Source organism: Mauremys reevesii, linkage group 6 (genome assembly GCF_016161935.1).
Source record: "Mauremys reevesii isolate NIE-2019 linkage group 6, ASM1616193v1, whole genome shotgun sequence".
NCBI classification, from domain to species: Eukaryota; Metazoa; Chordata; order Testudines; family Geoemydidae; genus Mauremys; species Mauremys reevesii.
In genome coordinates, this window is record NC_052628.1 from 93,133,522 (window position 1) to 93,160,016 (window position 26,495).

Consider the following 26,495-nt stretch of genomic DNA (forward strand, 5'->3'; position numbering starts at 1 on the left):
CCCTTATACATTAACACTCCACAATATGAGCCAGATTCTTATCATGTGTAAATCAGCATAATTCAACCTACATAGGAAAAACATGTATTGCTTTGGGATTTGTTTATTTTTTAAATTATGGTTTCATTTAATGTATAAGGAAAGTGAGAGGGCTAATAGTATTTCCCTGGGTCAGCTATAACCCAGTCAAATACTGTGCAAGCATCCCTATACAGTTCTGCACCATAAGCCTTGTTCTTGAACTGAAAAAAACACTGTGAATCATCCTGCTCCAGAATCTAACTGGAGATATAATATTTCCTGCATTATAATGATTAATACATCAGTATTTTGGTGTAAACAGTAACACTTGTTACTGGCTCAGTCTAAATAATAGCTTTGGGTTAGAGGTCAAAAGTGAATGCAACAAAATGAAGAGGGGTCATATTTGGCCTTGGTTATAAACAAACTTGCACCCAGTTTAACTAATGCTGTTTTTAAACTGATTTAATTCAACCAGTGCATGTTTATGTGTAGACAAGACCTCTCCCTGAGCTGCTGAAAGAAAGATAAGAGCTTGTGAGGTTCCCTGTTTTCTCAGGGACAGTAAAGCACAAAGGGTCAATCACAGGAATAACACTCTGAGCCACAAAACCTGAGTGAGGGACCCAGGTTCCCTATGCAGTGAATGGCAGGAGATAAGTATCTAAGAAAAGCCACTATGCTAGGTAGGGAACTTCCTAAGCTAGCCAGTGGGAGATGCTGACAAGAGGAGTATGTCCTAAGCCCCACCCCTCTCATGGAGCTAGGTACATAGCACAGACTGCAGAGAGGTGCCTATCGCTGCTTGTGATTCACAAACCTGGAGTTAGGCAGTTTAGGTCTCTGATTTATTTATTGTGAAATGAGGTAGGCACACAATAACTTAAACTGAGATTTAGCATGTAAATTCAGGGTTTAGGTGTCTAAGTACCTTTGTGGATCAGGGTCTGACTGATCCTGCCAACACTTCAGCATATTTGTAACTTTGTTTGTGGGATCCTATTGAGATTAATAGGGCTACACGAGTTATGAATATGCTGAAGCACTTGCAGATATGAGGCCTAAATGTGTGCACATTGCTTGCTGCCCACTTTATGCCCTGATTGTTGGCAAATTGAAGGGCTGTATTGACAAGCAGAGTGGCTGCTGTTGAAATATCAATTGCTTTTGCCTGAGAGAAGCCCATACCAAATTATTCCATTGTCTCACTGGTTAGGGCACTCAACTGAGAAGCAGAAACCCCCTGTTCAGTGCCCCTTGCCACATCAGGCAGAGGAGGAATTGGGAGAGTGCCCTAATCACTGGGCTAAAAGTTACACAGGCTACTGCCCCCTTCTTGGCTCTCTTGTGTGAAATCAGGCATGTTCTGAGAATGTCTAATGAACTGGGCCCTTCAGGAAAAACAGGCATTCCCCTGCATATCTTCACCTGGTTTGAAGATCTCACTAGGATTTAGGTGTGAGATAGGTGTCCAGGTACCTGCCTGAGGTTGCTGTGCACATGCCTAGAGGCAGAAAGGTAAGTACTTCAGGGACTCTTACAGTGAAAATTTACACCTCCAGAGTTAAGTGGCAGCAGCTGAGCAGGGGTTTTGAGGATCTTGAGAGCACCTACATTTTGGCTTTAGGCATTAAAGTGGGAATTAGATGCCTAAGTCCTCTTATGGATCTGGGTCTAAATCCTTTAAAAGAGAGAGTTAGAAGGGCCAGGAATGAGACTGATGTCATTGTGTTTCCAGATGATCATTTATTCAGGTGGGAGGAGTGGTTTTTTTGGAGGTGGGGAAGGGGTTACTAAGAGGAAGGGACCAGATAGAAGTATCCGGCAGTATTAACTCTAGATCAGATATTTGCAGAATTGCCTGGGAATGATACTGTGAAAAGTTGTTGGATCCAAGCTCCACCCCTTCCTAATTTAAACATCCTCCTAAGCTAATGAAGAGAAAAGAGCTTGTCCAGCTTCTTCAGTGTCCAAGGGAAAAAGGAAGATGCTGTTAGCCATGGCTCAGACTTTTCTGTTCCCTCTATAGGGGACTACTAGATCTCAGACCCCTTCTTCTCCTGGGAAGTTAAAGGGATTGATCTAGCCCAAGGTAATTATCTCCTAATGAGTGCAGACATCAGGAGGAATAGAAAATCTCTTCACAAAGCAGCTGGCTGCCCTACTCCAAACACTATGAAATTTCAGAACATCATTGTACACAATAATATATCTGAATAGAAAAGTGAAACATTGCTATATTTCTGAGGCCATCTGAATGATCTTTCATTGATGATTAACATTCCATAACTGTACAAACAGCTGCCCAAGCTCAACAGTTTATTGCAAAAGCCATTTGCATGCTTTTAAGTCACAAAGTCTTCTCCTTTCACTTTTTTGTAAGTATCCAGGGCCATGTCAGGGAGCTCTGCACATATATTAGGAGGACAGATTTGCCCCCCTGGAAATGCATCTCCTTTGTTCAAACCTGTACCTTGTATGATTGTAATATCTTATTAAGTGAAACTGGTCAAATTTTTGCCAAAAATACAGAAAAACATTGGGTGTGAATTTATTTGTATTTACTGTTGTTAACACCTGTTTTAATGTCATAACATTAAATCATTCATAAAAAAATTACTCTTTATTTTTCAGGAATTTAAATGTTCCCAAGTATGAATTGACATTAAATCTCAAGTACATGTAATTCTCTCCTGGATGAGGGTTGTGTATGAAAGGATGGAAACCTCAGAAAGGTGGAATAATGTTCCTTACTAACAGAGAGCTTTCAAGCATATGAACTGCATGAGGAAGTGTTTAAGAAGGTGGATCAAGAAAACAAAAAGGAGCAATAGAACAGCAAAATCCTCACCAATGGTAAGTACTGCTATATATTGTTGTAACAACTGCAAGAATAGGGTCATGGTTTCAGCTAGACCTCTGAATATGTGTAAGTAAAACCTATGAGCACATCTGCTCCCTCATGCAAATTGGTATTTATATACACATATCTGGGAGCACACAGAGATATATCTTATGTATTTTTTCTTAATTGGTGTGTCCACAAATTTAGAGACTTCATTGAAAATGTGGCTATAATCCGTTTGTGAATCCTAACCAGTGTCTTCCCTAAAAACACTGATACATTCAATAGCTGGAATATTTTATCCACCTACATTCTGGAAAAAATATATTGCCGTGTTTTTATCATGAATAATTGTAGAATATTCCCTGAAGTGAGTGTTTTTGTTAGTCTTTTCATCCATTAAGTTTATATCTGATGGTGGGAAAACTGTTGTTTTGGAAGAGGTAGGATTTTGTGAATAAGAAAATATTAAGTTTTTTTTTAATATATCTTTCTGTGTAACTCAACTTCTTATGTACATTCTTGAATTCTCTGCTATACCTGATGTTCAAGACAACACATTAGTGAAAAGATCCCTTATCCTTTATACCAAACGTTTCAGTGAGTGTTAAGAGTGAGAAACAGAATTTTTCAATATTGAAATTCATAGCTTGCAGTATGTTTCCTTTTCTGTGTTTAAAATGTTTTAATATACCCAAATCTGTTGCTAAATAAGCAAAACTATTGGTGTGTCTCCATCTTTTATTGATTTTGTTTTCCAAATGAGAAGACAAATCCCACGTTACAGGTAATGATGCTCCTAGAAAAATTGAAAAGAAAGAACACTCTCTTTACTTGTTCAGTGATTTTGAAAGAATGTTGTATATTAAAGCCAGCAATACAAACAGACTCACTGATTTGTTTTGACTCTAGTGATCTGTCTACACGGATTTTTGGAAACCCTGATTAGTACCTTTCTAGAGAATTGTACTTAAACACATCTTCTGATACAAAGATGGAAACTCTGTTTTTTTGGCTTGCTTAGATATTTTACAAATATTGGTATGGACTCTATTTCTATTCCCTAGTGGAAATCAACCTACAGGTGACATACAACATGTTTAAGCATGGTTTGCTAAAAAGGTGCTTCACTATATTTTTCAAACTTGGTATAAATGGGGCCAAAGAGAATTGGTACTCTGAACACCATGACCAGGATTTTTAAAAAAGCCTAATTTTAGGCTCCTAAATCCATATTTAGACAACTAAGTGGCCAGGCTTTCAACAGTCATGATAACCCAGCAGTTCACATTGAGATTTACTTTTGAAAATCTTAGTCTGGGAGTTTATTCTGTCTATTACTGTGAAGGACACCCCTTAAAAATAAAGCCACTTACAATTTAAGACCCTGATCTTGCAAATTGTTCTGTGTGGATGGTTCCATGTGGCTACCTTATTAAAGTAGTGCATCCACATAGAACAGGATCAGGCCCAAAGCCTTGCTCATCTGGAAAGACAGCTACCTTCCAAACACATTAGAAAGGTTTCTAAACTAGTACTTAACCTGTTTTATTACTTTTGAATATCACTACTACTTGTTGTATTTGTCACACTATGGCCATGGCACACAAATCATCTTTCCATACCACACTCAGATTAATGAAAAATAATGACAAAGTTAAAGTTTTATAGTGTTTATAAGGGATAATGTTGGCATTGGCCATCTCAGGAAGCATTTAACAGAAACACAAGATATCAGCTCTTATGAAGATACAAGCTTCACATATATCTAGTATACTGAGGGAATGTACACCCATTCTTAAAGTTGTCAATCTAGAGGTTACTCTTACAACTCTGGTTGCTTCTGGAATCCCTGGAGCCATTAGTGGCCAAGAGCATCTTTTGCCATTTTTGCCTAGCTAGGCTTTTGTGACTTTTGTGTTTAGACCTCACCCCAGTAATGCATGTGGGTGGCTTAGAGAACAAATGTGATTCCTAGATGTACAAGCAAAGGAATATTGAGTAGAAGTGGGGTGGGGGGTACTACTGTGTATGATATGAGGTGGTTACTGCAATATTATGCCCAGTTCTGGTGTCTGTGCTTCTCAAAAGGATGTTAACAGACGGTGAAGGGTTCAGAGCAGAGCTACAAGAATGATTCAATGTCTGTAAAGCCTGCCTTAGAATGAGACTAAAAAACCTCAGTCTAGTTTAATCAAAAGAAAGTTAAGAGATGACTTGATCACTGTCTATAAGTACCTACAATGCATGTGGGTGGAATGGCTGGAAGCTGAACTAAAGGTACATAAATTCAAACTAACAATGACAGTAACTATCCATTGGAACAATTTATCTAAGAATATGATGGATATTTCATCACTTGAAATCTTTAAAACAGGATTGCATGACTTTCTGCATGATTTGCTGTAGCTCAACCAGAGATTTTGGGGCTTGATTCAGGAATCACATCATTAAATTTTGTACCCTATGTGATGCAGCACATCAAACCAGATGATTATAATGGTCCCTTCTGACCTTAAATATCTTATGAATCTGTGACTTCTACATTTGCAATGCATATTGCAATGAACTTACCAGGAGTTACCTTTGAAACCAGTCAGCTGTGGACTCATTAGGCATTATTAACTATAGAGAACTTGCTATGTTGTTCTTCAGGAATTGCACTGGCATCCAGGTTGCTTCTGGTATATATTATTGTATTTGAAATCACCAGGCCCCAGATTTCAACTCCTATACTGACATTTTCAAAGCAATCTAGTGGATTTAAACTCTTGTCTTATGATAAAATACATGGAAGATATGTATCTAAATCCTTTAGATATCTTGGAAAATCTCAGCATTGGTGCCAGAGAGTATTCAGTGGGGTGTCCTTTCTGGCCTAGAATTGACTCTTGGCACTGGTCTGACAGAGCTCATGTCTGATCATCTTTAGGATGGTGGTTCCCAAATAGTGCTCTGGAAGCACTTGCTGGTGGTTTTCAAAGGATCTGCATAATTGCAAATTGGAAGGAAGGTGATCATAAAAGGATATCCCTGCTAGAGTCTGATCCACATAATAAAAAACACTAGAAACCATTGTTTTAGGGCATGGTGAAGCTGTTAAGTTCCATTTTTTCCCCTTCAAGCCTGGCACTTAGAAAAGATGATAAACTTTTATTAAACTGTGTATATGCCTCTGGGATATGCTGCTACCACAGGGAACATTTCATAGACCCCTGACACCCGCTGCTACCACAGGGAAGATTTCATAGACCCCCTGACACCCACTGCCTCCCCAGGCTCCCCACCCTCTCATTGCCCCAAGCTCCCTTTGGCGACCTTACACCCTGTGCCCACCACACTCCTTGCCTCTTGGACTATGGCACCCCCTGACCACGGTGCCTTGGGCAGTCGCCCACTCATAAGGCCAGCCCTGATTCTGTCAAAAAATAATCCAGACAAGAGGCTCCATCTCTAGTTTTCTAGGCCAGTCACATCATATGACAATCAGAAGGAAAACAGGACTTTTTCTTTTAGTAAGAAACCTCAGAAGCAGCAACAACTGTAAGAGAAATGCCTGAATCTCCTTATACTGTAATTTTTTTTCTCTCGTTAATGGAGCTATCCCTAGGTAACTGTGGACAGTGCAACAAGAAGGAACCCTTCAATAGAAATCAAGCTTAATATACATATAGTGTTCATAGTCTTGTGTAGGTTACAAGAGCCTCTGTGAGAGCCACATGTGACACCAACCAAGCCCCATCAGCTTCTATACGCAGATAAAGTCTTGAAGCCTTTCTTTATATGGTACAGTGGATCCAAAATTAACTATTTGCATGCTGAGGAAATGAAGGTAATGATATGGAATATACAAGAACTATAGTTTAGTCTTTTGAATATTCTATGCTTTTGGCAAGTGAACTGAAATGTACAATATTGCCTTATTGTTTATGGGGTTCATCAGGTTGTTAGTTTCAAGATGTACTCTACTGTATGGCCCGGGGAACTGGCTTCATGACTTATCTTCTTAAATAGTTAGCCATTGAATGCCATTAGCATTAGCTATGGAGGCAATGTTTTGCTAACTTGAAAATAATTATGCTGAATATTCACCATTTTCTGGGGAGGTTAATTGGGGAAAATGAAATATTGTGCTATGTAACAGAGGTTATTAAGTTGAGTATGTTTCAGTTACAATACAGCCTCATTTCATAGCAGCAAAATGGTACTTTGTGCAAATGAAGCTCTCAGCAGTGCGCTTTTATCCTCTTTATGTTCCAATGTCCAAAGGACAAGGCATGATACACAGACCAGGGTCAACTGTAGCTTCTTAGGATACTGTAGCACTTAAGTCTAGCCCAAACCAGTGATGACTGCAAATGAGTCTGAATGTCCAACAATAGAAGGTCCTTTAGGCAATGAATTTTGATTGTTCTGTTCATAAGAGACTGAACTATATGAGGAGAGGAACTTTAAACGTCCCCTGATCATATGAGAGGGTTATTATTCCAGGTCAGGAATGCAATGCATTGGCAATGTGGTGTGACAAATGCTGACAACTATAAAGTAACAATTATGAGGCAAAGCAAACAGCAAGGGCTATATGCAAAATGATTCATTTATAAAATTGTATCAGGAAGAGAAGTGTAACTAAAGTTAATAATTCCTAACATACTGTATAAAGAAAGATGCATCTCTTTGCTCACTAGAGCAATCCAGTTTTCAAACTCCTATTTCTGTGCATGGGCTAGAGCGTTGTCCTTCATATAAGTCTCTAGAACTTTGGGGTGGGGTGGGGGGCATCTGTTCACTTATGTGTAAACAATTCTTTGGAGCAAGGCCTTACACCCTCTCAAGCGACCTGTTAATCAGTGGTTACATAAGGGGCAATTATTGATGTTTTCAATTTTGAGGCAAATGAAATGAGAGCAGTAGTGAATAACTACTGTATCTCATTCTCACTTTCTCACCTTTGAAATATAAGTAGTTTCCACTGACTCTACTAATGTCAGCAACCTATTTGTGGTGAAAGGATAGCTGTTTAGAGCTGCCTCTTTCATATAAGCAATAACTCCTTCTATTTAAAGTAATATACCATATGAATTGAATGTTAGCTTGCCTCAACATAGTTTTGTTTCAAACCTGTATTTAATCCCTAGGCTCCTCTAGTTGTATGGAGAACAGTTTATTCAAAAATGTACTTGCGTTGTTAGTTATGCAATAAAAGAGGAACATTAGTGTCTCAGATGGGGAATTGGATGACTCAGGAAATTGGTAATGGAATACGTAGTCTTTCACCTCTAAGTCACTACCATGAATCCATTCCAGGTAATACATGGAAATCATTACCACACCATGATTAGTTGGTGCTCAACTACACTTAGAATGAATTGGTAGTCTGTCAGGCAAGTTCCTAGTAGCTAGGTGGCCATGTTACAAAAGTCTACATTATTTCAATTAATCAGATTCTTTATCAAATTTTCACATATGTTGACCATTCTGTAACACTCGTGAATAAGTACAGAAGCGGGAGGGAAAGTTACCATGCTCAGGAAATGGTGCTTTCTATTTTTTTAAAAGAAAAAATAAAGTAGGATCTTCAGAAGTTGTGAATTCTCATGTTTATTACCACAAGTGGACAATGGACCTTATTCTCCATTGCCTGGCACCTTGTGTAGTCATTTATGACTGTGAAAAGTGCTACCAAATCAGCATATTATAGCCACTTTGCCCATCTTACCAGTATAAAGTGTGTGCAATGGTAAATCAGGTCCTATATGAGAGTACTAATAAATAGCAATCTCTGCATCGCAGAATCTCTATAAAATATCTTCTAAATGTAGAACTGTTTTTGAGAGCACATACAGCTGAATACATTCATGTAGTTTATCATATCAGTTTGTCTCCAAGGACTAATATGTTTTCAACTTAAAATTGATTTTTTTTCTTAGTCAACATGTGGGAAAGTAATCTATTAGCTGAGTCACATTGTCAAAATGATCTTTAATTGACATTGTAGAATCATAGAGATTGGAGATGGAAGAAATGTGTTAATAGGCCAAATTCTGGACCTTTTTTTCCCACTGAAATGACATTTGATTATTTTAATATAGTATTAGAGGAACTGGAAGCACAGAATGTGAGGCTATATTCTTATTGTTCTCTGAGATAATTATATGCATAACTCTTATTCACATTGATAGGAGTTATCCATATAAATTACTTGCATTTGGTAAATAAATAGACCCATAAGAAGTGGGGGGAAACAGATTTTTATATGTTTCACTTTATAATGTTACCAGACTAGAAGACAACCTATCACTTCTGAGTGAAATTCACTCAAGCCCAGATCCAGAAAGGTATTAAGGCACTAAACCCCAGATGTGTGAGACCCAGGTTTAATGGCCCCCTCTGTCTGACGGGAAGAGAGGATTTGACCTGAGGCCTCCCACAATGCCTCAGGTTAGTTCTCTAACCACTGAGCTGTGGCCTATTCTGATATAGGGCTTCCTTAATCTCGCCGGTTAAGTTTGTTCCACTTTTATATAATTAGTCATAGGAGTTGGGGGCCTTGAGCCTAGGACTCCCTCATCCCAGGTCAGTAAGCTAAGTGCCAGACTCTCTCCCACTGTGACCCTCACCCAGTGACTATTTAAGTATTTATCCCAAGTGGAACAGCTTCAAAATGACAGAGTGAAGGGGACCCACATTAGACTATCTTGTAGCCCAGAGGTTAGAGCATGTATGTGAGAGGTGTAGGAGACATCTGTTATATCCTTTCTCCCTCTTAAGCAGAGGGGGAATTGAACTTGAGCTTCCCACATCTCAAATGACTGCTGTAACCACTGGGATAAAAGTTAGAAGGCAACCACTTCCTCTGCACATTTTGTGTGGAGTGAGGCAGGTGCTTAACTTATTCAGAAACATCAGCACCTAAGCCATCTGACTGCAGGAGAGGGGTTCTCATTTATAGATCACAAGCAGAGATAGGCGCCTCCCTAAAGCCCAGACTTAGACACCTAGCTCCATGAGAGGCGTGCGGCTTAGGATACACACCTGTATTCAGCATCTCCTATTGGCTAGCCTAGGTGGCACACTGCTTATCGTGCTGGCTTTTGTGGATCTCCTTTTTAGGTAACGATCCCTCCCTATACATTGTAGGTATCTAACCCAGTCTTTGTGGACCCCATTCTTTTCCCAGTGATTTTTCTCGGTAGCTAAAGGATAGGCATTGCAATACTGCATGTTGCAACACCTAAGTCTCTTTGTGGATCTGGGCCTCTGAACAAAGGACTACCACAACCCTATGTACCTCTTCAGCCTTTAACTTAAGGCACACTTGGGATTTAAATGATGCATGGGTCTTGTGCTGACACTCTGTAAAAGGGTGAATTTCACACTGACATTTGTTGTTATGAAAGAATATCAAAAAATGTTAATTTTTCAATTCGTTTTAACAACATTGATTAATGTGAGGAGCTGCATATTGAATAATGCAAACTACCTCCATTTGACTTCTACTGTATTCTACTACATTAGATTCTTTCTTAAATCACATGTCACTCCTTTTATGTCTAATTCATTTTTAAATGATCTCCTATCGTAATCTCAGGGAATAAACTGCTTTGTTTAAAACCCTTCATTTAGAACTCCCTCTGTTTTATATAGATGGTTCTAAAGCACATTGGGTCTCATGATGATAATGAGTATCATCATAACATTCGTCTTGCACAAAACCCTCAAAAAAATTGGTTTCCAGGATCAGTTTCAATAAGGTGATATGTGAGATATGTAGCAAATGTATTTTAGAGCCTGGAGAAAATACTTGCAACAAGATTACTAGGTGTAATTTTAAAAAAACCAAAACTGTGGAAGGGAGTAATTTATTTCCTAATATGACATCTTAGAGAAGACAATAGTTGTTATCCCAGATATGGGCAGAGATATGAATAAATTGCCATCCATACTGAAGCCGAGAAAGAGATGTCTGTCTGTGGAAACTAGGACTTGCTAGAAAACAAGAATTTGGTTTAGTGAAAAACTGAGGATTTGAAATTCTATATCAGAACGAAAAACACAAGAGCGAGAGAGAGACGCCCCCACCCCAGAACAACCAATTGCCCAGGGCAGTTAACCACTTCCAGGATGTGGGAGAGGTGGGTTCATGTCCTTGTTCTGCCTATTCAGAGCAGGGACTGAAGCTGGGCTATAGAGTCAGTATCTCAGTCTCTCCTGTTGGAACTGTTCCATGTTGTATAAATAACTAAATATTAGTTAGGGCAGAGAGAGAGACTGACTCGGTGGCCTGCTGGTTAAGTCACTGGGATGTGCCTGAATTGCAGCTGGAACTTGAATCTGAATCTCCCATATCCCAGCTGAATGACCTAGCTATTGGCTATGATAGGTAGCTCTTGCTTTCTCTCTCTCTGACCAGAAATTCCATCCTGGATCGGAGAAATCTCCTGATGAAAATTGCATCAAAACAGATACATTTCCATGCAAATTTTTGATGATTCAGCATTTCCTGGCAAAAAAAGATTTTGTTGACCTATTGTCAACCAGCTGTAGTGGGAAGTGATTTAAATGTGGCATGAGACAGTGTATAATATATAACTGAAGTTAAAATGTTCTCACTCATAGCTAAATTAGATTTATCCATGGTTATCATGTTTTATTTCACACATGTATCAAATGGAGAACAGAGTTTGGTGGAGGAAGACTCAAATGAGGGGATGTCTATATTTTACAATTCAACAGCTTTCAAATTATTCAAAGCTGCTGATGAATAAACAAAACAAAGCAAACCACCAAAACCACACACTTGTCAGTGATCTTTTTTTAATGGTCTAATTAAAAAGAAGGAAAATGAGCTTTTGGGAGGATCTGCTTTTTTCCAGCCATGAGAGAGCATAGGAGAGTAGCAGTGGGGAAGAGAGTTCATTCCAATTTCCTACTTAATCTCAGAAGTGTAGAAACCAAAGGGGAAATCAATACTTTAACTGGGGAGAGAAAAGTGTAGGTAACATATGTTCCTTCTCCCATCTGCCTTGTTCTCTGCCTTCCTCCCCTCACAGTCCTCCCCACCCCACCTCCCCCAGATGCTTTATTCTTTTTTTTCCCCAACCAGCAACTGTGAGGTAAAGAGAGTGGTATATTCATATATATACTCCCTCCCATCCATGATTCAAGCATTGGCTAAGTGTGCAGAATGTAACACAAATAAAACCAAGCATGGACATGAATTGGAATTTCATCAATAGCTCTGTCTGGATTACAATGACCAGAGGCTCAATCAATCAGAATAAAAACAAAGGGTGAATGTACATTAGAGGTGAAATCCTGTTTAGTTAATTGACAGGCAAGACAGTATTTGGTAGAGAATGTGATTCTCGAAAGTTTGCCCTTTAATTTTTCAGATAACCTAAATTAGAGGCCTCCATTTTGTCCAAGGGAGTAGTGGATTTTAGAGTGCAAGACCCTCCACTGAGAACACAGGGCCAGATTCTCTGGTGCAAATCTGCATACCCCCATTGACGTCAATGAAGCTATGCTGATTTACACCATCAGAGGATATAGCTCACCAAGCTCCCACATATACAAACCATGGAACCATCAAGTATCCCACCTGATCTTTTTTGATGGACCAAACCCCACAAAGGGAGAGGTAGTCTTTATAGAAGATTCATGATTCAACCCACAAAGTGCTTTCTAGCTTAAAGTCAACCTCTTCAGCTGTACCATGAAGCTAACTGGAAGACAGTACAGCCTTTGGACAGCGAGGCATAGTGCAAGTCATCTTTTAATTCACCTTTTGTGTAACTCTGGTAGTATCAGGACAAATAAAATATTTTTCACTTAACAATTATATATTACCTTTCATTGTCCTTACTATAATCACATGTCCCAGGCCACGCTGGCCCTGATCCTGCCGCTGGCTGTGAATAGGTGGAGCCTGACATTCACGGTACCACAGCATATTATCCAATAGTTGTAGAGACACTAAAATTGCATACTGCATTCTTGACCTGTAGGCTCAGTATTTCTATGCTTTTATTTACATTGCTTTAAAGGGTTGATTAGACAGCTGGCAGTGCAGCAAAGTCTCTGTCTGTCCACCAAAGTGCAGTAGCACAGATAGTGTCCTCCTTCTGGGAAGACCAGGAAGGTATTTTTCATTCCACAGTCTTTAGTCACAATCTCTAATGTCACCCCCCCATCTCCTATAGTTATATATTTTTATCATTGTTCTGTTATCCTCTGTTTCTGATAGCAGTTTGCTTTTATAAAGGATTATTAGCTCAGGAGCTCGGGCACAGAAAGCAGTTGTTGTAGTGGATAGCTTTCTAGGATGCATGTTGTTCACCTTGCCTTTCTTTGTAAGAATACAGGCTCTGCCTCAGGACAAATGTTCTCTGGGTACCAAGCGCAGTAGGCAATGACTCCCCTCCCTCTCATCACTACATTCACAAGATACTGTCAACACAAACTTGTCATTGCAATTTGTCACTCATCTTTGTTGCCCATATCTCAGTGAAGTCTCCTCTCCCCAGGCTACTGCTATAGGCTACCTGCTGCAGCCTGGGAAAAAAAATCTCTCAAACATAATAAAGGAGGTAGCATGATAAAAGAGCCAGCTAATGGCCAAACCTATTTCTGTCAGTCTGCTGGTTCTGAAATATAAACAAAACAGATGGTAAGGGGCATACAGTTGCTGGTACTGTGTTTACTGCTGTGCCTGGCACCACTGCGGTACCATCCAGGAAAATGACTGCCTAAAGGAGAGCATAATGGTTATCAGTCTGAAAGTGCCCGTGATATGATTGGACAATACTAAAAGAGCCCACTCTACCTCCCTTTGCCTTCTCCTCTCGCCCTGTTAAAGAACTCCCAGTAGATAGAAAGAAATACTGGATATTTCCATTCTGAACCTGCATACTCCCAACAAAAATAACCACTTCGGCTCCAGAGATGCCTTTGGTATTATAATTTGAGGGTGATTAAGAGACTAGAGGAGGAATAGCGGTCTGAAGCTCAGAACAACTAGTGGCTCAGGGAGTGAAAATGAGGCAGAGATAAGAATGAAAGCACCCTTATTTCCTGTGAAGCAAAGATAAATTCTCCCACCTCTCCTCTACACCCATCCCTAAACAATGGTCTTCATCTGGCTAGCTAGTAAATAATCCCTTTTAAAGCTAAAATCTGGGTACCAGGTATGTACAGTTGCATATGCCTATCTGCACTACAAAACATTACCACAGGTCATTTGTACTACTAAGAATTAGCTTGTAGGGGAATCCATTAGAGAGACAGTCCAAAGCAATATTTCCAATAAGTTACATTATTTTTCCCCACTGCTTTTATCTCCTGTTCTACCAATCCTCCTGCTTCAGGGCGTAAGCTGATTGCTAACTGGGGACAGAATCCCTCCTGCAATTGTATAGTACTACAAATTAGATGAATTATGGAGTTATATGATTCATCTGAAATCTCCAGTACTAGCCACTGTCAGAAGTAGGAAGATTATATTGAGGAGATAAATAATTGGTCTAGTCTTGCAAGTCCTATGTTCCCTATGACAGAGGTTCTGGGTACTAACAAGATGCTAGTCAGCAATAAGACTCTGCCTGTGGATTTCATATTAGGTCTGCTCTGGTCAATAAAAATTAACTTGGGGGAGGGGAGGAATTCCCTCTGTTTATTTTTCACTTTTCTTAATTAAAAAAATGAATAGAAATGCGAGATGTTTGCCTACAGTTTTATTTTCCCCAAGTCCTGCTTGCACGATGGCTCAGGAGATTTGGGTTCAACATTTATAGCAGCATTCTTTATAGCTGCTCCATAAAGGATCATTGTGCATTCATCCTCCCACATTTCCCTTCCAGACCACGCTACAGGATTGCAGTATGGCCCTGAGTCTGTCCACGGACTGTAATGGGCTTTGCATCAAGTTTGATGTGCCTGGGTCAGTCAGGATCTCAACTTTATTAAGGCCATGCAATGCTACTGGCTGCATTAGCCCAACCCCCACCATCCCCCACAATCTACCACTCTGCAGAATGCCAGGGCTGTATTTTGCTCTTTCCCTGCATGCAAATAGAGTAACAAACCCAGGTTTTAAGCAGTGGCAGAGCCGCAGGTGGAGGTTGGTAGAGATGATGGGTCCTTGGTGGTGATATCTTTAGTTATACCTATTGGCTTGAAAAGGTGCCACACATACACCTACAAGCTGGTGAGGAGAGCATGTTTTCCACCCCACACCTCTGCCTCCCATTGGTTCTACTACTATGTGAACATTGGGAAGAAACTCCTTGAACCCTCTTGGGTGTGGCCCCGTGTATTAGCACAAAACAGAGCAGAATTGTGCCCTGTACTAGCACTGTCTCTCCTATCTTACCCAAAGGTTATAAAGAGTAATTAATGAGCAAGGCAACAACATAGCAGGATGTGTTTGTAGCAGGGAGAGTCATAAAAAGAATAATTGTCAGACAGTGTATCTCTTCTGCCAATGTCTCTTCATATTCTATTAATGGCAAATCCCTCCATGCCAGATGCCTGCCTCCTAACGCTGTTTCACATGGGACATGTTTAGAAAAGGGAGGGTTTGCCTCTACTCTGCTTTTCAGTCACTGTTTTATGTGGCATTGCTAGCTAGATTATTCCCCCGTGAGACGTGCTAGCACTAGTACAGTACCCAGTAAACATTCAAAATGAATATTTGTGGGTAAACCTGTCAACTGTAAATCACTTTTCGTACCTTCAGGTGCAAACAGGTTGCAATATTTCAGCTCTGGTACATTTTTTTTTAATTCACTGACAGCCAGAGTGCACTGCCTGCTGAGGTTTTCTTGGCTTTTTTTTTAGTTAAGTATGTGCCGTTCTTTCAGATATAAACTCTTCTGGCAGTATAACAATAGAAGTGCATTAAGCAACTTGTCTGCTCTCAGCAATGACAAATGCCACATGTCTGAAAATATTGAAGTCTTGTTGGATGCAATGTGTGCAAATACTCAAGTGAAATCCTTATGAAACTTGAATAAAAAAAGGACATGTATTGTCTGCCCTTCTCCTGTTATAATCCTCCCCTTCTCCAAAGAGATCTGATAATTATGCTTCTGTCAGGTAACTTGATATTCAGTGAAAGCATCATATCTTAGTTAAATCACACACGCGTTATAGTTCATCCCGCTAGTTCTTAGATGTAGAAAACCCTGTGTCTTTAAGCCAAAGGGACAAAGGTGCTGGTGAAACAAGTGTCAAATGATTAGAACCTTGCACTAGCCTGGCCTGCTGTGCTCCAGGCAAAATTACCTGAGGATGGGCAGGTTGCTACCTACAGAAAGGCTGCATTAATCTCTGCCACAAGCTCCAGATGAGTTCTGCTGGTTGAAGCTGCCTTGTGTATATACTGAATAATCACATCCCACCAGCACCCAAAGCACTCCTTCTCCTCCTTAAACAGATTTTCTGCCACTGTAGACCTCTGTTAGCAGTACTGATAATACATTTTGTTAAACTCTGATCTACAAACATTGCAACATCTGTTTTCTGTACTTTTGCATCTGCATAGCGGATATGGCATCAGTACTACAGATAGTAATTCTGAATGTAGTAGATGAGGGAATAATAATGCACCATATTGTGACATAATTCCTAGAAATGCTGTAGTTGAGACACAGGAGCGATAAAGTGGGTGAGTGAGGTAAAATCTTTAATTGGACTGACTTCTGTTGGTGAAAGAGATGCTCTTTGGAGCTTAAACTGAGCTCTTCCTCAGGTCTGGGGAAGATACGCAGACCGTCATACAAGGTCAAACAGATAAGGAGTTAACACATGTTGCAAGAGACCATGAAAGATCAGATATTAAGTGATTGTTGGGGTGATAGGTGACAACTATGGTGTGAGGTCAAAAGGTTTATTTTTCTCTTGTATTGAAGCAGGTTATCCTAGGGTATATTTGTGGCCCATTAATTGATACGATCCATTTCTCTGGTGGAGTGTCCTTGTTTGGTGAAGGTGGTTTTCAGGGTGTTAAGGTGTGTATCTCAGTCTTTCTCCTCAGAGCATATTCTGTGATATCTGAGTGGCTGGCTGTAGATAACAGAATTATTGGTGTGTTTAGGGTGGTTATTGGATCTGTGAAAATAGGTGTGGTGATCTGTGCAATTTTTGTATATAGTTGTCTGAAGGGTTCCATTGTTGAAACTGATCATGGTGTCCAGAAAGCTGATGCTGGTGTGGGAATGTTCTAAAGAAAGTCTGGTTGATGGGGGGTGGTGGTGGTAGTTGTGGTAGAGATCTGTGAGGGAGTTTAGGTCACATGTCCAGAGGATGAAAATATCATCAATGCATCCCAGGTATATCATTGGTTTCATGGTGCATTTGTCCAGAATGTCTTCTTTGAGGTGACCCATGAAGAGGATACATACTGAGCCATTATTACAGATATAGCCGCCGACTTCCATTCTGCCCAGTGGGTGCTCAATCCCCTCTCCACCCCGGCCCCGCCCCTGCCCTGCCTCTTCCCACCATGCACCGCCCTTGCCCCACCCCCATTCCACTCCTTTCCCAAAGTCCCCACTCCACCCTGCCTTTTCCTACCCCAGCCCCCTTACCGTCCCCTTTCCCCCAAGTCCATGCTCCTGCCCCGCGTCTTCTCTGCCTTCTCCCCTGAGTGCACTGTGTCCCTGCTCCTCCCGTCCCTTCCAGAAAGTCCTAGGCCCCGCCAAACAGCTGTTAGGAGGAGGGAACACTGGGGGGGGCAAGAATAGATACACAGCATGCTCATGGGGGGACAAGGAGGTGAGGACGGGGGAGTTTGTCTGCTGGTGGGTGCAGATCACATTTGAACCACTGCACTGTGATGCTTGGGTAAGGAGGTACTTCAGCCTATCTTTGAGCATCATCAGCTGATGGACCCACTCTGTAATGGCTATCTTTAAGTGTAACACACATTGTAATTATAATACAACAGACCTCATATTCACTGGCATAATGAATATAATAGGGAAAAACCCTGCAGTGTTGAGGGTTAGCTTTGATATGTTTCAAATATATATTAAAGGATACAAAGCTTTGTAAGAATGTAATAGGAATGTTTGAGAATAGCCATGTCATATTATGGTGATGTTTAAGCATATTTACTGCAGTTCTTGTGACCAACTTCTACTCAAGTGTACACACAGACACAAAAAGCCCCAGCAATCAATGTGCATTATATATTACAGTAAGAAATGGGTCCTGCAAGCACTTTGCACATAGAGTGCCAATGAGTCACTGAGAGGCAAATTCAGCTCCTTAACAGCCATGGAGGGTCCCTTGGCAGCAGAACAAGCGAGGTTTGTGTCTTTATTTTCTAGGGTTTCTGTAGCATATGTCACTGTAGTGCTTCCCAAGTAAATTTAGATATACATGGCAGGATCCCTAGTAAATTTGGTGGAGTACTTATTTGTGAAGTCTTCTGCTAAGCTCCTTCTCTGGTATAGGTGTAGATCTATAATCTCTTTCTTCTCCTCCCATCCTTCATCATTCTGGTTATGGTAGAAATGCTTTCTCAAAGGAGAAAGAATTCATACTCTGTATATTAAACAGAGCTATATTTGTTCTTTTATGAGGAGGAGTCTGTAATTTAGAAGTGGTGATTCCTAAAACATTTCTTAGCAATCAAACAGCAAAGAGGAAAACCCATCCCATATTCTTTTAATTTTGCTTCTTGGTTATAAATATGTTTAATGCATTTTAATAATTTTGTCTTAGTAGAAATATCACTTGCAAGCTTTTTTAAACTCAACAAAAGTATTGTTATTGCAAAGGCGATAATGAAGTATATGTTGAACTACTATTGAATTGTGTTGTTATGATTGTACTTGGTATGAAACTCTACATAGAAAAGATTACATACAAATAGGCTTTTCCAAATGACTGCACTAGAACGGTCTACAGCAGCTACACCAGGACAGTCATTTAGGGTGTTGTGTGGGTGAAGCACTCTCTCTCTTATATCTAGAGAACACTTGCAGGAAAGCTGGCTGCAATAAACATTGGTCATAGCTGAATCTGTCTGACAAGCTCCTTTGTGTTGCAGAGCAGCTGGACAAATGGAGGGTTAACACACAGATCTGTCTAGTTTTTTTCACGCACAGTACTGTTGGAGGTCTTGGAGAATGTATACTGTTAGCTCTGACACTTAAATTGAATGCTTTTAAGGAGTGCTGAATGTTTAGCAAAGAAATCCTTTCTCCAAAAAGTTAATTAAGCAGTGAAATTAAATTGATATTGACAAAAACAAAATTAGATAGTTTGACTAAAATCATTTATCTCCTCAATTGTTCAACTTTCCCTCTCTTGGATCTTGGCATTTTATATCACTAGTGTTCCTATCATCTTAGAACCAACCAACCTAGATATGTCCTTTGAACTGGGTTGGATTGTTTTTGGGGAGATGGGGGGGTTTAAAGGCATGATAACACAAAACCAAACATTTCAGACCTTTCTTTATGATATAAAAGGAGCAAAAATTAACATGAAACCTACTTTTTCTCCGTGTAGAGGTCACCTGTAAGCAAATATTAGAAAATATTAATGAGAATTGGTACTGAACTCATAAAGTTGATTATTCTGACTGTGCTACACTCAATCTGTCATAGAACAGAAACAACATCAATTGACTCAACGTATCCAAACAAAACTAACCAACACAGCTTGAATACTGGTATAAAATGGAGTGTTCACAATCTATGCAAAATTATTTGCAGAAATTATACAATACATAAAAGTTTCTAGTAACATTCAAGAAAATCTTAACGTGCTTGGACAAAAACAGTAAAAGAGGCACAATTCATCAAATTATTTGCTACAAATGATTTGCCCAGCTCTACTACAAAGAGAGGTTGCGAAATTGCTGTAGTTGAAGCAGAACAAGGATAGACTTGACATCCATCTATTAAGGATCAGTTAGGAATAATTAAATCATGATTCAGGGCATATTAGATTATCTTTTCCAAACAAGTGGTTATATTATTCTTTCCCCTTTGACCTGAGCAGTTAGCCATTATTTGGGGCTTTGCTGGGTAGTTTCTGTTAGGAGGAGAAATTGACCATTCAAGTCAGGTATTTATTTGGTGCAATCCTGTTTCCTTACAAAGAATATATAGAAAGTCCTGTTACCCTGAACACAGTAGGAATAAAAATTATCAGGCAGATTGCTTGCTCAAAAATCTCCAATTTGTCTGCCACTTTAGCATGTTCTGTACCCTAGGAACTCTGTCTTTGTTTCCTCTGATGTCCACATTCACAACTGCTACTCTGGTTTTCACCTGGCTTTCTGGGCTTTCTGCCTCTTCCATACACACAACTTGCCAAACAATCCCTTAGCCCCTGCATTTGCAACCAGTCCCAGGAAAACCTCTCTTATTCTCCCTCCTTTAGTCTTTACTCAGGCCGTGCCATGTGACCCAGTGCTTTGGATAGTGACTTATATTGTTTCCAGCCCTCACTATATAATAAGGGGTTACCTGCCCCTTCTATTTAGCCTGAATTAAAGGTGCCTAGTACACCCATTGACTTTAAACAGGTCAGCAATTGTCATCTATAGATCAAAAACCTGCTTGATGGCACCTGTTGACACCTTCCAGCCTAACAATATTTATTACAGTAACACTTTTAATGTGTATAAGAGTGCATTAATAAAGAAAATACTTGTTTTTAAAGTATGTATATGCTGGATGAGCACTAGACTTGTGGGTTCTTCTTGAAGCCCTGTACATGGCGCTGGGAAATTCACTTCACCTTTCTGAGCCTTAGTTTCTCCAGCTCTAAGATGTATATAATAATGTCCCCCCTCTTCTGCAGAGAGAGGTTTACAGTTACAAATTAAAAGTGCTATACAGGAACCTGCTCCAGAGCCTATTAAGATTAGTTGAAAGACTCCAACTGTCCCTAATAGGCTTTGAATCAAGCTCCGAGTGCTAAATATTATTTGTGTGTGTATTATTTGTTGTGTTTGGAATAGGGGACATTTTGTCCAGTTTATACTTTGTGAGATGATCTGCAGAAGTTAGTTGTTTTGGGATTAGTTTGTTTACTGTAAATATATGTACAAGTGCCTAGATCTTCAGCATAAGCACTTTTTAATAAATTTAACTAGAAGAATAACCTTGCTATTGTAATAAACAATACAAGTACAAGGAGCCTGCAGATGGTGAATTAGGTTTTTCTTTTTGAGAGAGAGTGTAGTCTATGGATAGGGCACGGGAATCAGGAGATCTGGGTTTTACTCCTAGCTCTACCAATGACCTGCTATGTGACCTTGTGCAATTTGCTTAATCTCTCTTTTTCTCTCCAACACTGTATCTGTCTTGTCTTTAGACACTGTGAGCTCTTCAGGACAAGAACCATATAGTGTGAATGTACAGTAGTTAATGCAATAGGACACTGATCTGAGTTTGGGACATTAGCCATTACTGTATGTGACAGGGTCAGGCCAGATGGCTAAAGGAGAGTGATAGAAGGCAGATATATTAGCCCCAGGTTAAATAGGTCCCCTTTCTCTGGGTAAGGTAACAGGGAAGGTTCCAGAACAATCAGGAACTTTCTGGAAACAATTAAGGCAGGCTAATCAGAGCACCTGGGTTTAAAAAGGAGCTCACTTCAGTTTGTGTTGCGCGTGTGAGGAGCTGGGAGCAAGAGGCGCAAGGAGCTGAGAGTGTGCTGCTGTAGGAAGGGGGAATACAAGCATTATCAGACACCAGGAGGAAGGTCCTGTGGTGAGGATAAAAAAGGTGTTTGGAGGAGGTAGTGGGGAAGTAGCCCAGGGAGTTGTAGCTGTCATGCAGCTGTTACAGGAGGCACTATAGACAGCTGCAATCCATAGGGTCCTGGGCTGGAACCCGGAGTAGAGGGCAGGCCCGGGTTCCCTCCAAACCTCTCACCTCCTGATCAGACACAGGAGGAGTTGACCTGGACTGTGGGTTCCACCAAGAGGGGAAGATCTCTGAGGTGAGCAAATCCGCCAATAAGCACAGGACCCACCAAGGTAGAGGAGGAACTTTGTCACATGTAATACAAATTATCAGAATGACTTTATGCATATGTGTGTTCTACACCCTGAATTATGGTTTCTATAATATGATCAATGCTGTACACACACATAATAGCATTGTTATAATACATATCTGTGCGCTATGTACTATATATATATATATATATATACACACACAGTGTGCATATATATCATATTCTATACAAATCTGCAATATCCTGCAGTGTTAATTATAGAAGAAGGGCTTTTTATTTTTTAAATTCAAATTGATTTTTAAAGGATATTTTTCCTGATGTGCTAGACACTTGTATATGAATTTACTACATACCACATACCAATTTAAAATCAGGCACCGAGCCTCCAAACACCTATGCATGTGTGTAATTCTGTGAATGGGACTCAATGTATGTAAATTTACTCTCAGAGCCATTAAGTCTGGCGCAATATATAGCCCCACCCAACAAAATACAAGTCAGTCAATTGGACATACATCCATTTGACCACCCAAGTTTTCACCCAAAGCCCTGAGAGGTACATGAGCACTAAGGTACACCTACACTGCAATAAAACACCCCCGCTGCTCTGTGTCAGCTGACTTGGGTTTGTGGGGCTCAGGCTGCAGGGCTATAAAATTGCAGTGCACATGTTTGGTCTTAGGCTGGAGTCCAGGCTCTGGGACCTTCAGACACTGGGCTCCAGCACAAGCCTGCATGTCTACACATCAATTTTATAGCCTGTGAGCCCAAGTCAGCTGACATGGACCAGCCATGAGTGTTTTATTGCAATGTAGACGTAGGACTGCAGGGAACTCCGGAGTCATCAAGTCCAGTCTGCCTTGAAGGTCAGGCAATATTTGCTCTGTTTGGACTTCAGTTTAAGGAGGTCTTGCTGGTTTGTAAAACAAATTAAGAGAGAGGAGAAAAAAAATGCAGACAAGTGAACTTGAAAATGAGAGAGAGAAACAAGAATTGTTACATTCATGTACGCTCTTGAAGTTAAATGCTCAAATATACCAAATATTCAATAAGAGCTAATTCGTATAAATTAAAGTAAATATCCACTCTTCAGAGCCTAAGGAAAAGCTCCCTCTTGTTATGTTTGGTAGCATGAATCCACTCTGTAAAAGCAGTTCTTAGATGAACTGCACACACTGTGGCAGAAAGTGAAGTTGCCTCACTACAAGGTCAAAGAGAAGGCAGCACTTTGGAAACAAAATCAGTTCAGTTTCCTCTCCCTCCGCCCCTCATGGTGTTTTGTTGTTTTTATCCTGATATTGAGTACTGAAGGCTTTGGGCCTTTCTTCTAGTGTGAAGTGGTGCAACTTTGACTTCAGTGGACTTGTGTCAATATACCCCAGCTGAGAATTTGCTTACCCTGGGTAAGGGGGGAAATAGATCTAATATCTAGCTTTTTCAGAAATATTGCATTCCTTTCCAAGGTACAGCATTTTTCTGGAATAGATCAGCAGAATCTACATGGTTAACACTGATGCAAGCTTTATGGTGTAGCCTGTTGAAAGCTGCAGAATCCTACATCATCCTGAAGGCTGTAGAAAAACAATTTTTTCAATTAAAAAAAAGTAATGAAAAGCTTTTAGGAACAAAACATAATTGAACAACTTTTTTTTACTTCTTTTTTCTATCTTTCCTATTGATATTACAAGGAGAATCATGGCTAAAGAATATTTCTGAAACTTGCAGTCAATGAAAAAGGAAGCAATTAAAAAAAACAAAGCAACACATAATGTTTCCTCCCTGCGGAGAGAAAAAGAAAGGGACAACTACATGTGACAGATAGTCATGTCACTCAGTACACTACAGAAAGGCACTCTGATACCATGGTGATGGGTATCTGTATAAGAATCTGTTTTTAAACAGAGTATATACAATAAATATGTATATAATACATATGATTTGGTTCTGCCATCTACCCGTTTGCTTTGTTAAACTTGCAACCTTTTACAACAGCTGCAATTCTAATTAATGTTACACTATACGTTTAAGAAAATATTTGGTAAATGACAAAACTCTTTGGCCAGAAATGAAAAGAACATGCTCACAACAAAATAGAATGGTGTGGCGTCGACTTGCCTTTGTGGAGGGACGGACGAGGACAAGCCGGACAAAGGTGACTTGGTAAATTGAGTCAAATGATCAGTGTAATGTTTTGAACATTTTTGGCTTACCTGTTCCTTTTTATTTATTTATTTTTAATGTTTTTAAGATAAAGAAATAGACACCACTAGACTTCTTGAGGAAAGAATTGTCTTTGCTGCTCAGTCTCAGAGAAAGGGAAAGTTTAACAATGACACTTCAAAGGCTAGGAGATTAGTTTGTGGCTGATTTTGGCTACATTGATGTGTTCAATAATAATAGCCATGCATGTTTGCAAAATTATGCACATATGAGAACTGTATAAACATTGTTAAATGAAAGACTGCAGCATTAAATAATATGACCTTGCTACCTTTTAGTTGCAGTCTTAGAGTGCAAACTTGTTTTAATTAGCAGTCAGCAAGCAGACTGTAACTTCACTGAAGGAGCATTGAAGAATCACTGCCTATTAACAACCCAGCGGTAAGTAAGCCAGCACAAATACTTATAACCAAATAGTGTGCATTTCAGGAGTGGAGAGGATTAGCTATTGGGCACACAACACAGTGGAGGAAATTGCTTTATTCCCAGTACTGCTGGGTACCAGGAGGCAATCACTGTGCCTCCAGCCCATTAACAGCATTCAGAGTGTTGCTTCCCATAGAAGGGGTTATTGGCTAACCACTGGGTGACCAATTAAATGCTATGAATAAGTCCCAAACCAAACAGCATGGGGCCTGTTTGTGGCACAGTGGTATCATTACTAAAGTGAAAAACTTGATGAGAAAGGAACATATTTAATTATAGAACTATACAAATGGCTAATTAGGACCATAAAGTGAAATGAATGACTTTCCAGTGGATTTTTGAATGTTACTGATAACTGCTCAGCTTCTTTGGAGACCATGAAAGTGATCTACACCTCCAGCCTGCATGTCATGGTAATGGATGGATCTTCATTATAGGAAACTTGTTTGACCTGATTGCTCAGGTAGCATGGGTTCTAAAGACAATCCTTGATTCCTTTCACTGCAAGGGTTCCTCCACTTCAACCCCCTGGTCTGTCATGAGTTCTGCTTGCTTTCACAGTAGTTCTTATGGGTTTAAAGGCAAAAACATTATCTGCAGTAGCAACTCCCTATCACTTGCAAATCAAAGCACAAAAGAGTTGCACTAATTTTCTTGCAACAGAGACTCATGCTTAGTTTTGTCCTTTAAAATCACAAACTAGTTCAAAAGAAGTCTTTCTCCTTCACACCCATCCCCAGATCTTGCAAACTCACCCACCTATACAATTGCTGAAATCTGTATTGCATATGACAAAGATTTCTTTAAATTAATTAGCCTGGCTTCCGAAAGAGAACCTGAGGCTTAATGATTTCTTAATGAGAGGAGAACTTTGAATTTCTTCACTATGGAAAATCTTCTGTTCTGTTTTAGAATCTGGCAGAACTAATTTTTAAACTGAGCTTATTTCCGTCCACAAAAGTACCCAGAGGCCTACAGAAGTTTGTTTTTTTTTGTGAGCAGTCTGTCCTGTTATTACATTTGTGGCCTACCATATACTGGCGCCATTTACTCGAAAAAATAATATGAAGGGGTGGAGGGATAGCTCAGTGGTTTGAGCATTGGCTCAACTCTGCTAAACCTAGAGTTGTGAGTTCAATTCTTGAGGGGCCATTTAGGTATCTGGTGCAAAAATTGGGGATTGGTCCTGCTTTGAGTAGGGGGTTGGACTAGATGATCTCCTGAGGTCCCTTCCAACCCTGATATTCTGTGTAGTGTCACCCAGAAGTAGAGGCAAAGAGAAATGGAAATCTGTGTACCCATGATGGGCCTAGTCCTTCAAGATGCTGAGGGCTCTAAACGGCAAAGGGACTTACAGGTACCTGAAAGGTGCTCAGAAATTACAGTGATGGTGCCTGTAGAGTCCACTGACATCAGTGGAAGTTGAGGGGTCTCATACCTTGCAGGACTGGGCCCTATCTGTGGAAGGATGCTGAAATCTTGGGGCAGTAGAGGACAGGCAGATCAATATGTCAGTATACATCCTTTTCTAGCCATAAATTGAGCATTGCTCCTGATAATAAACTGGCTTTTCTTTTACCTAATCAGAACTCCCAGTTTCAGAACAAAAGATACCCCACTGATTTCAGACCTTTTCACTGTTAATTATCAGTGCCACAGAATCTGAGAAACATTTTGTATAGTATTTTATGTTTTCATTGTTCAGCATACCAGTGTGTCTCAATCATATCTACCTAAGATGTCCATAACGTGTTGTCGCTCCTTGCTGGTCACCATTTCCAGTTGCCAAACATCAAATGAATTAAAAGTTCCCATAAAGAACATTCTAAAAAAAATTCCACCTTTCTAGGATGCCTTGTTACCCTAATGAAATATGACTTTTTGACCCCAATTGTGGATCTCAACCAAGTACCATGGCAGGTTAAAGAGGGAACAATAACATAATGAAGCTTAAATTCAAAGGTCAGCTGACCCATTTTATGACTCTGTTTCA

At 40.0% G+C, this 26,495-nt stretch overlaps 1 long non-coding RNA gene across 4 annotated transcripts in view; it reads left to right on the forward strand.

Annotated features, from left to right (window-relative positions):
* The first annotated feature begins 1,408 nt into the window (after nucleotides 1-1,408).
* Nucleotides 1,409-26,495, forward strand: part of LOC120408633 — a 37,691-nt gene continuing 12,604 nt past the window's right edge. The window contains exons 1-2 of one of the 4 annotated variants that reach the window (XR_005600835.1): nucleotides 1,409-1,539; nucleotides 2,656-2,877. This is a non-coding gene — a long non-coding RNA (uncharacterized LOC120408633). Of the gene's footprint in view, nucleotides 1,540-1,701; nucleotides 2,114-2,448; nucleotides 2,565-2,655; nucleotides 2,878-26,495 lie in introns of those variants that run through there. The other 3 variants (XR_005600837.1, XR_005600834.1, XR_005600836.1) reach the window with 3 other exon arrangements.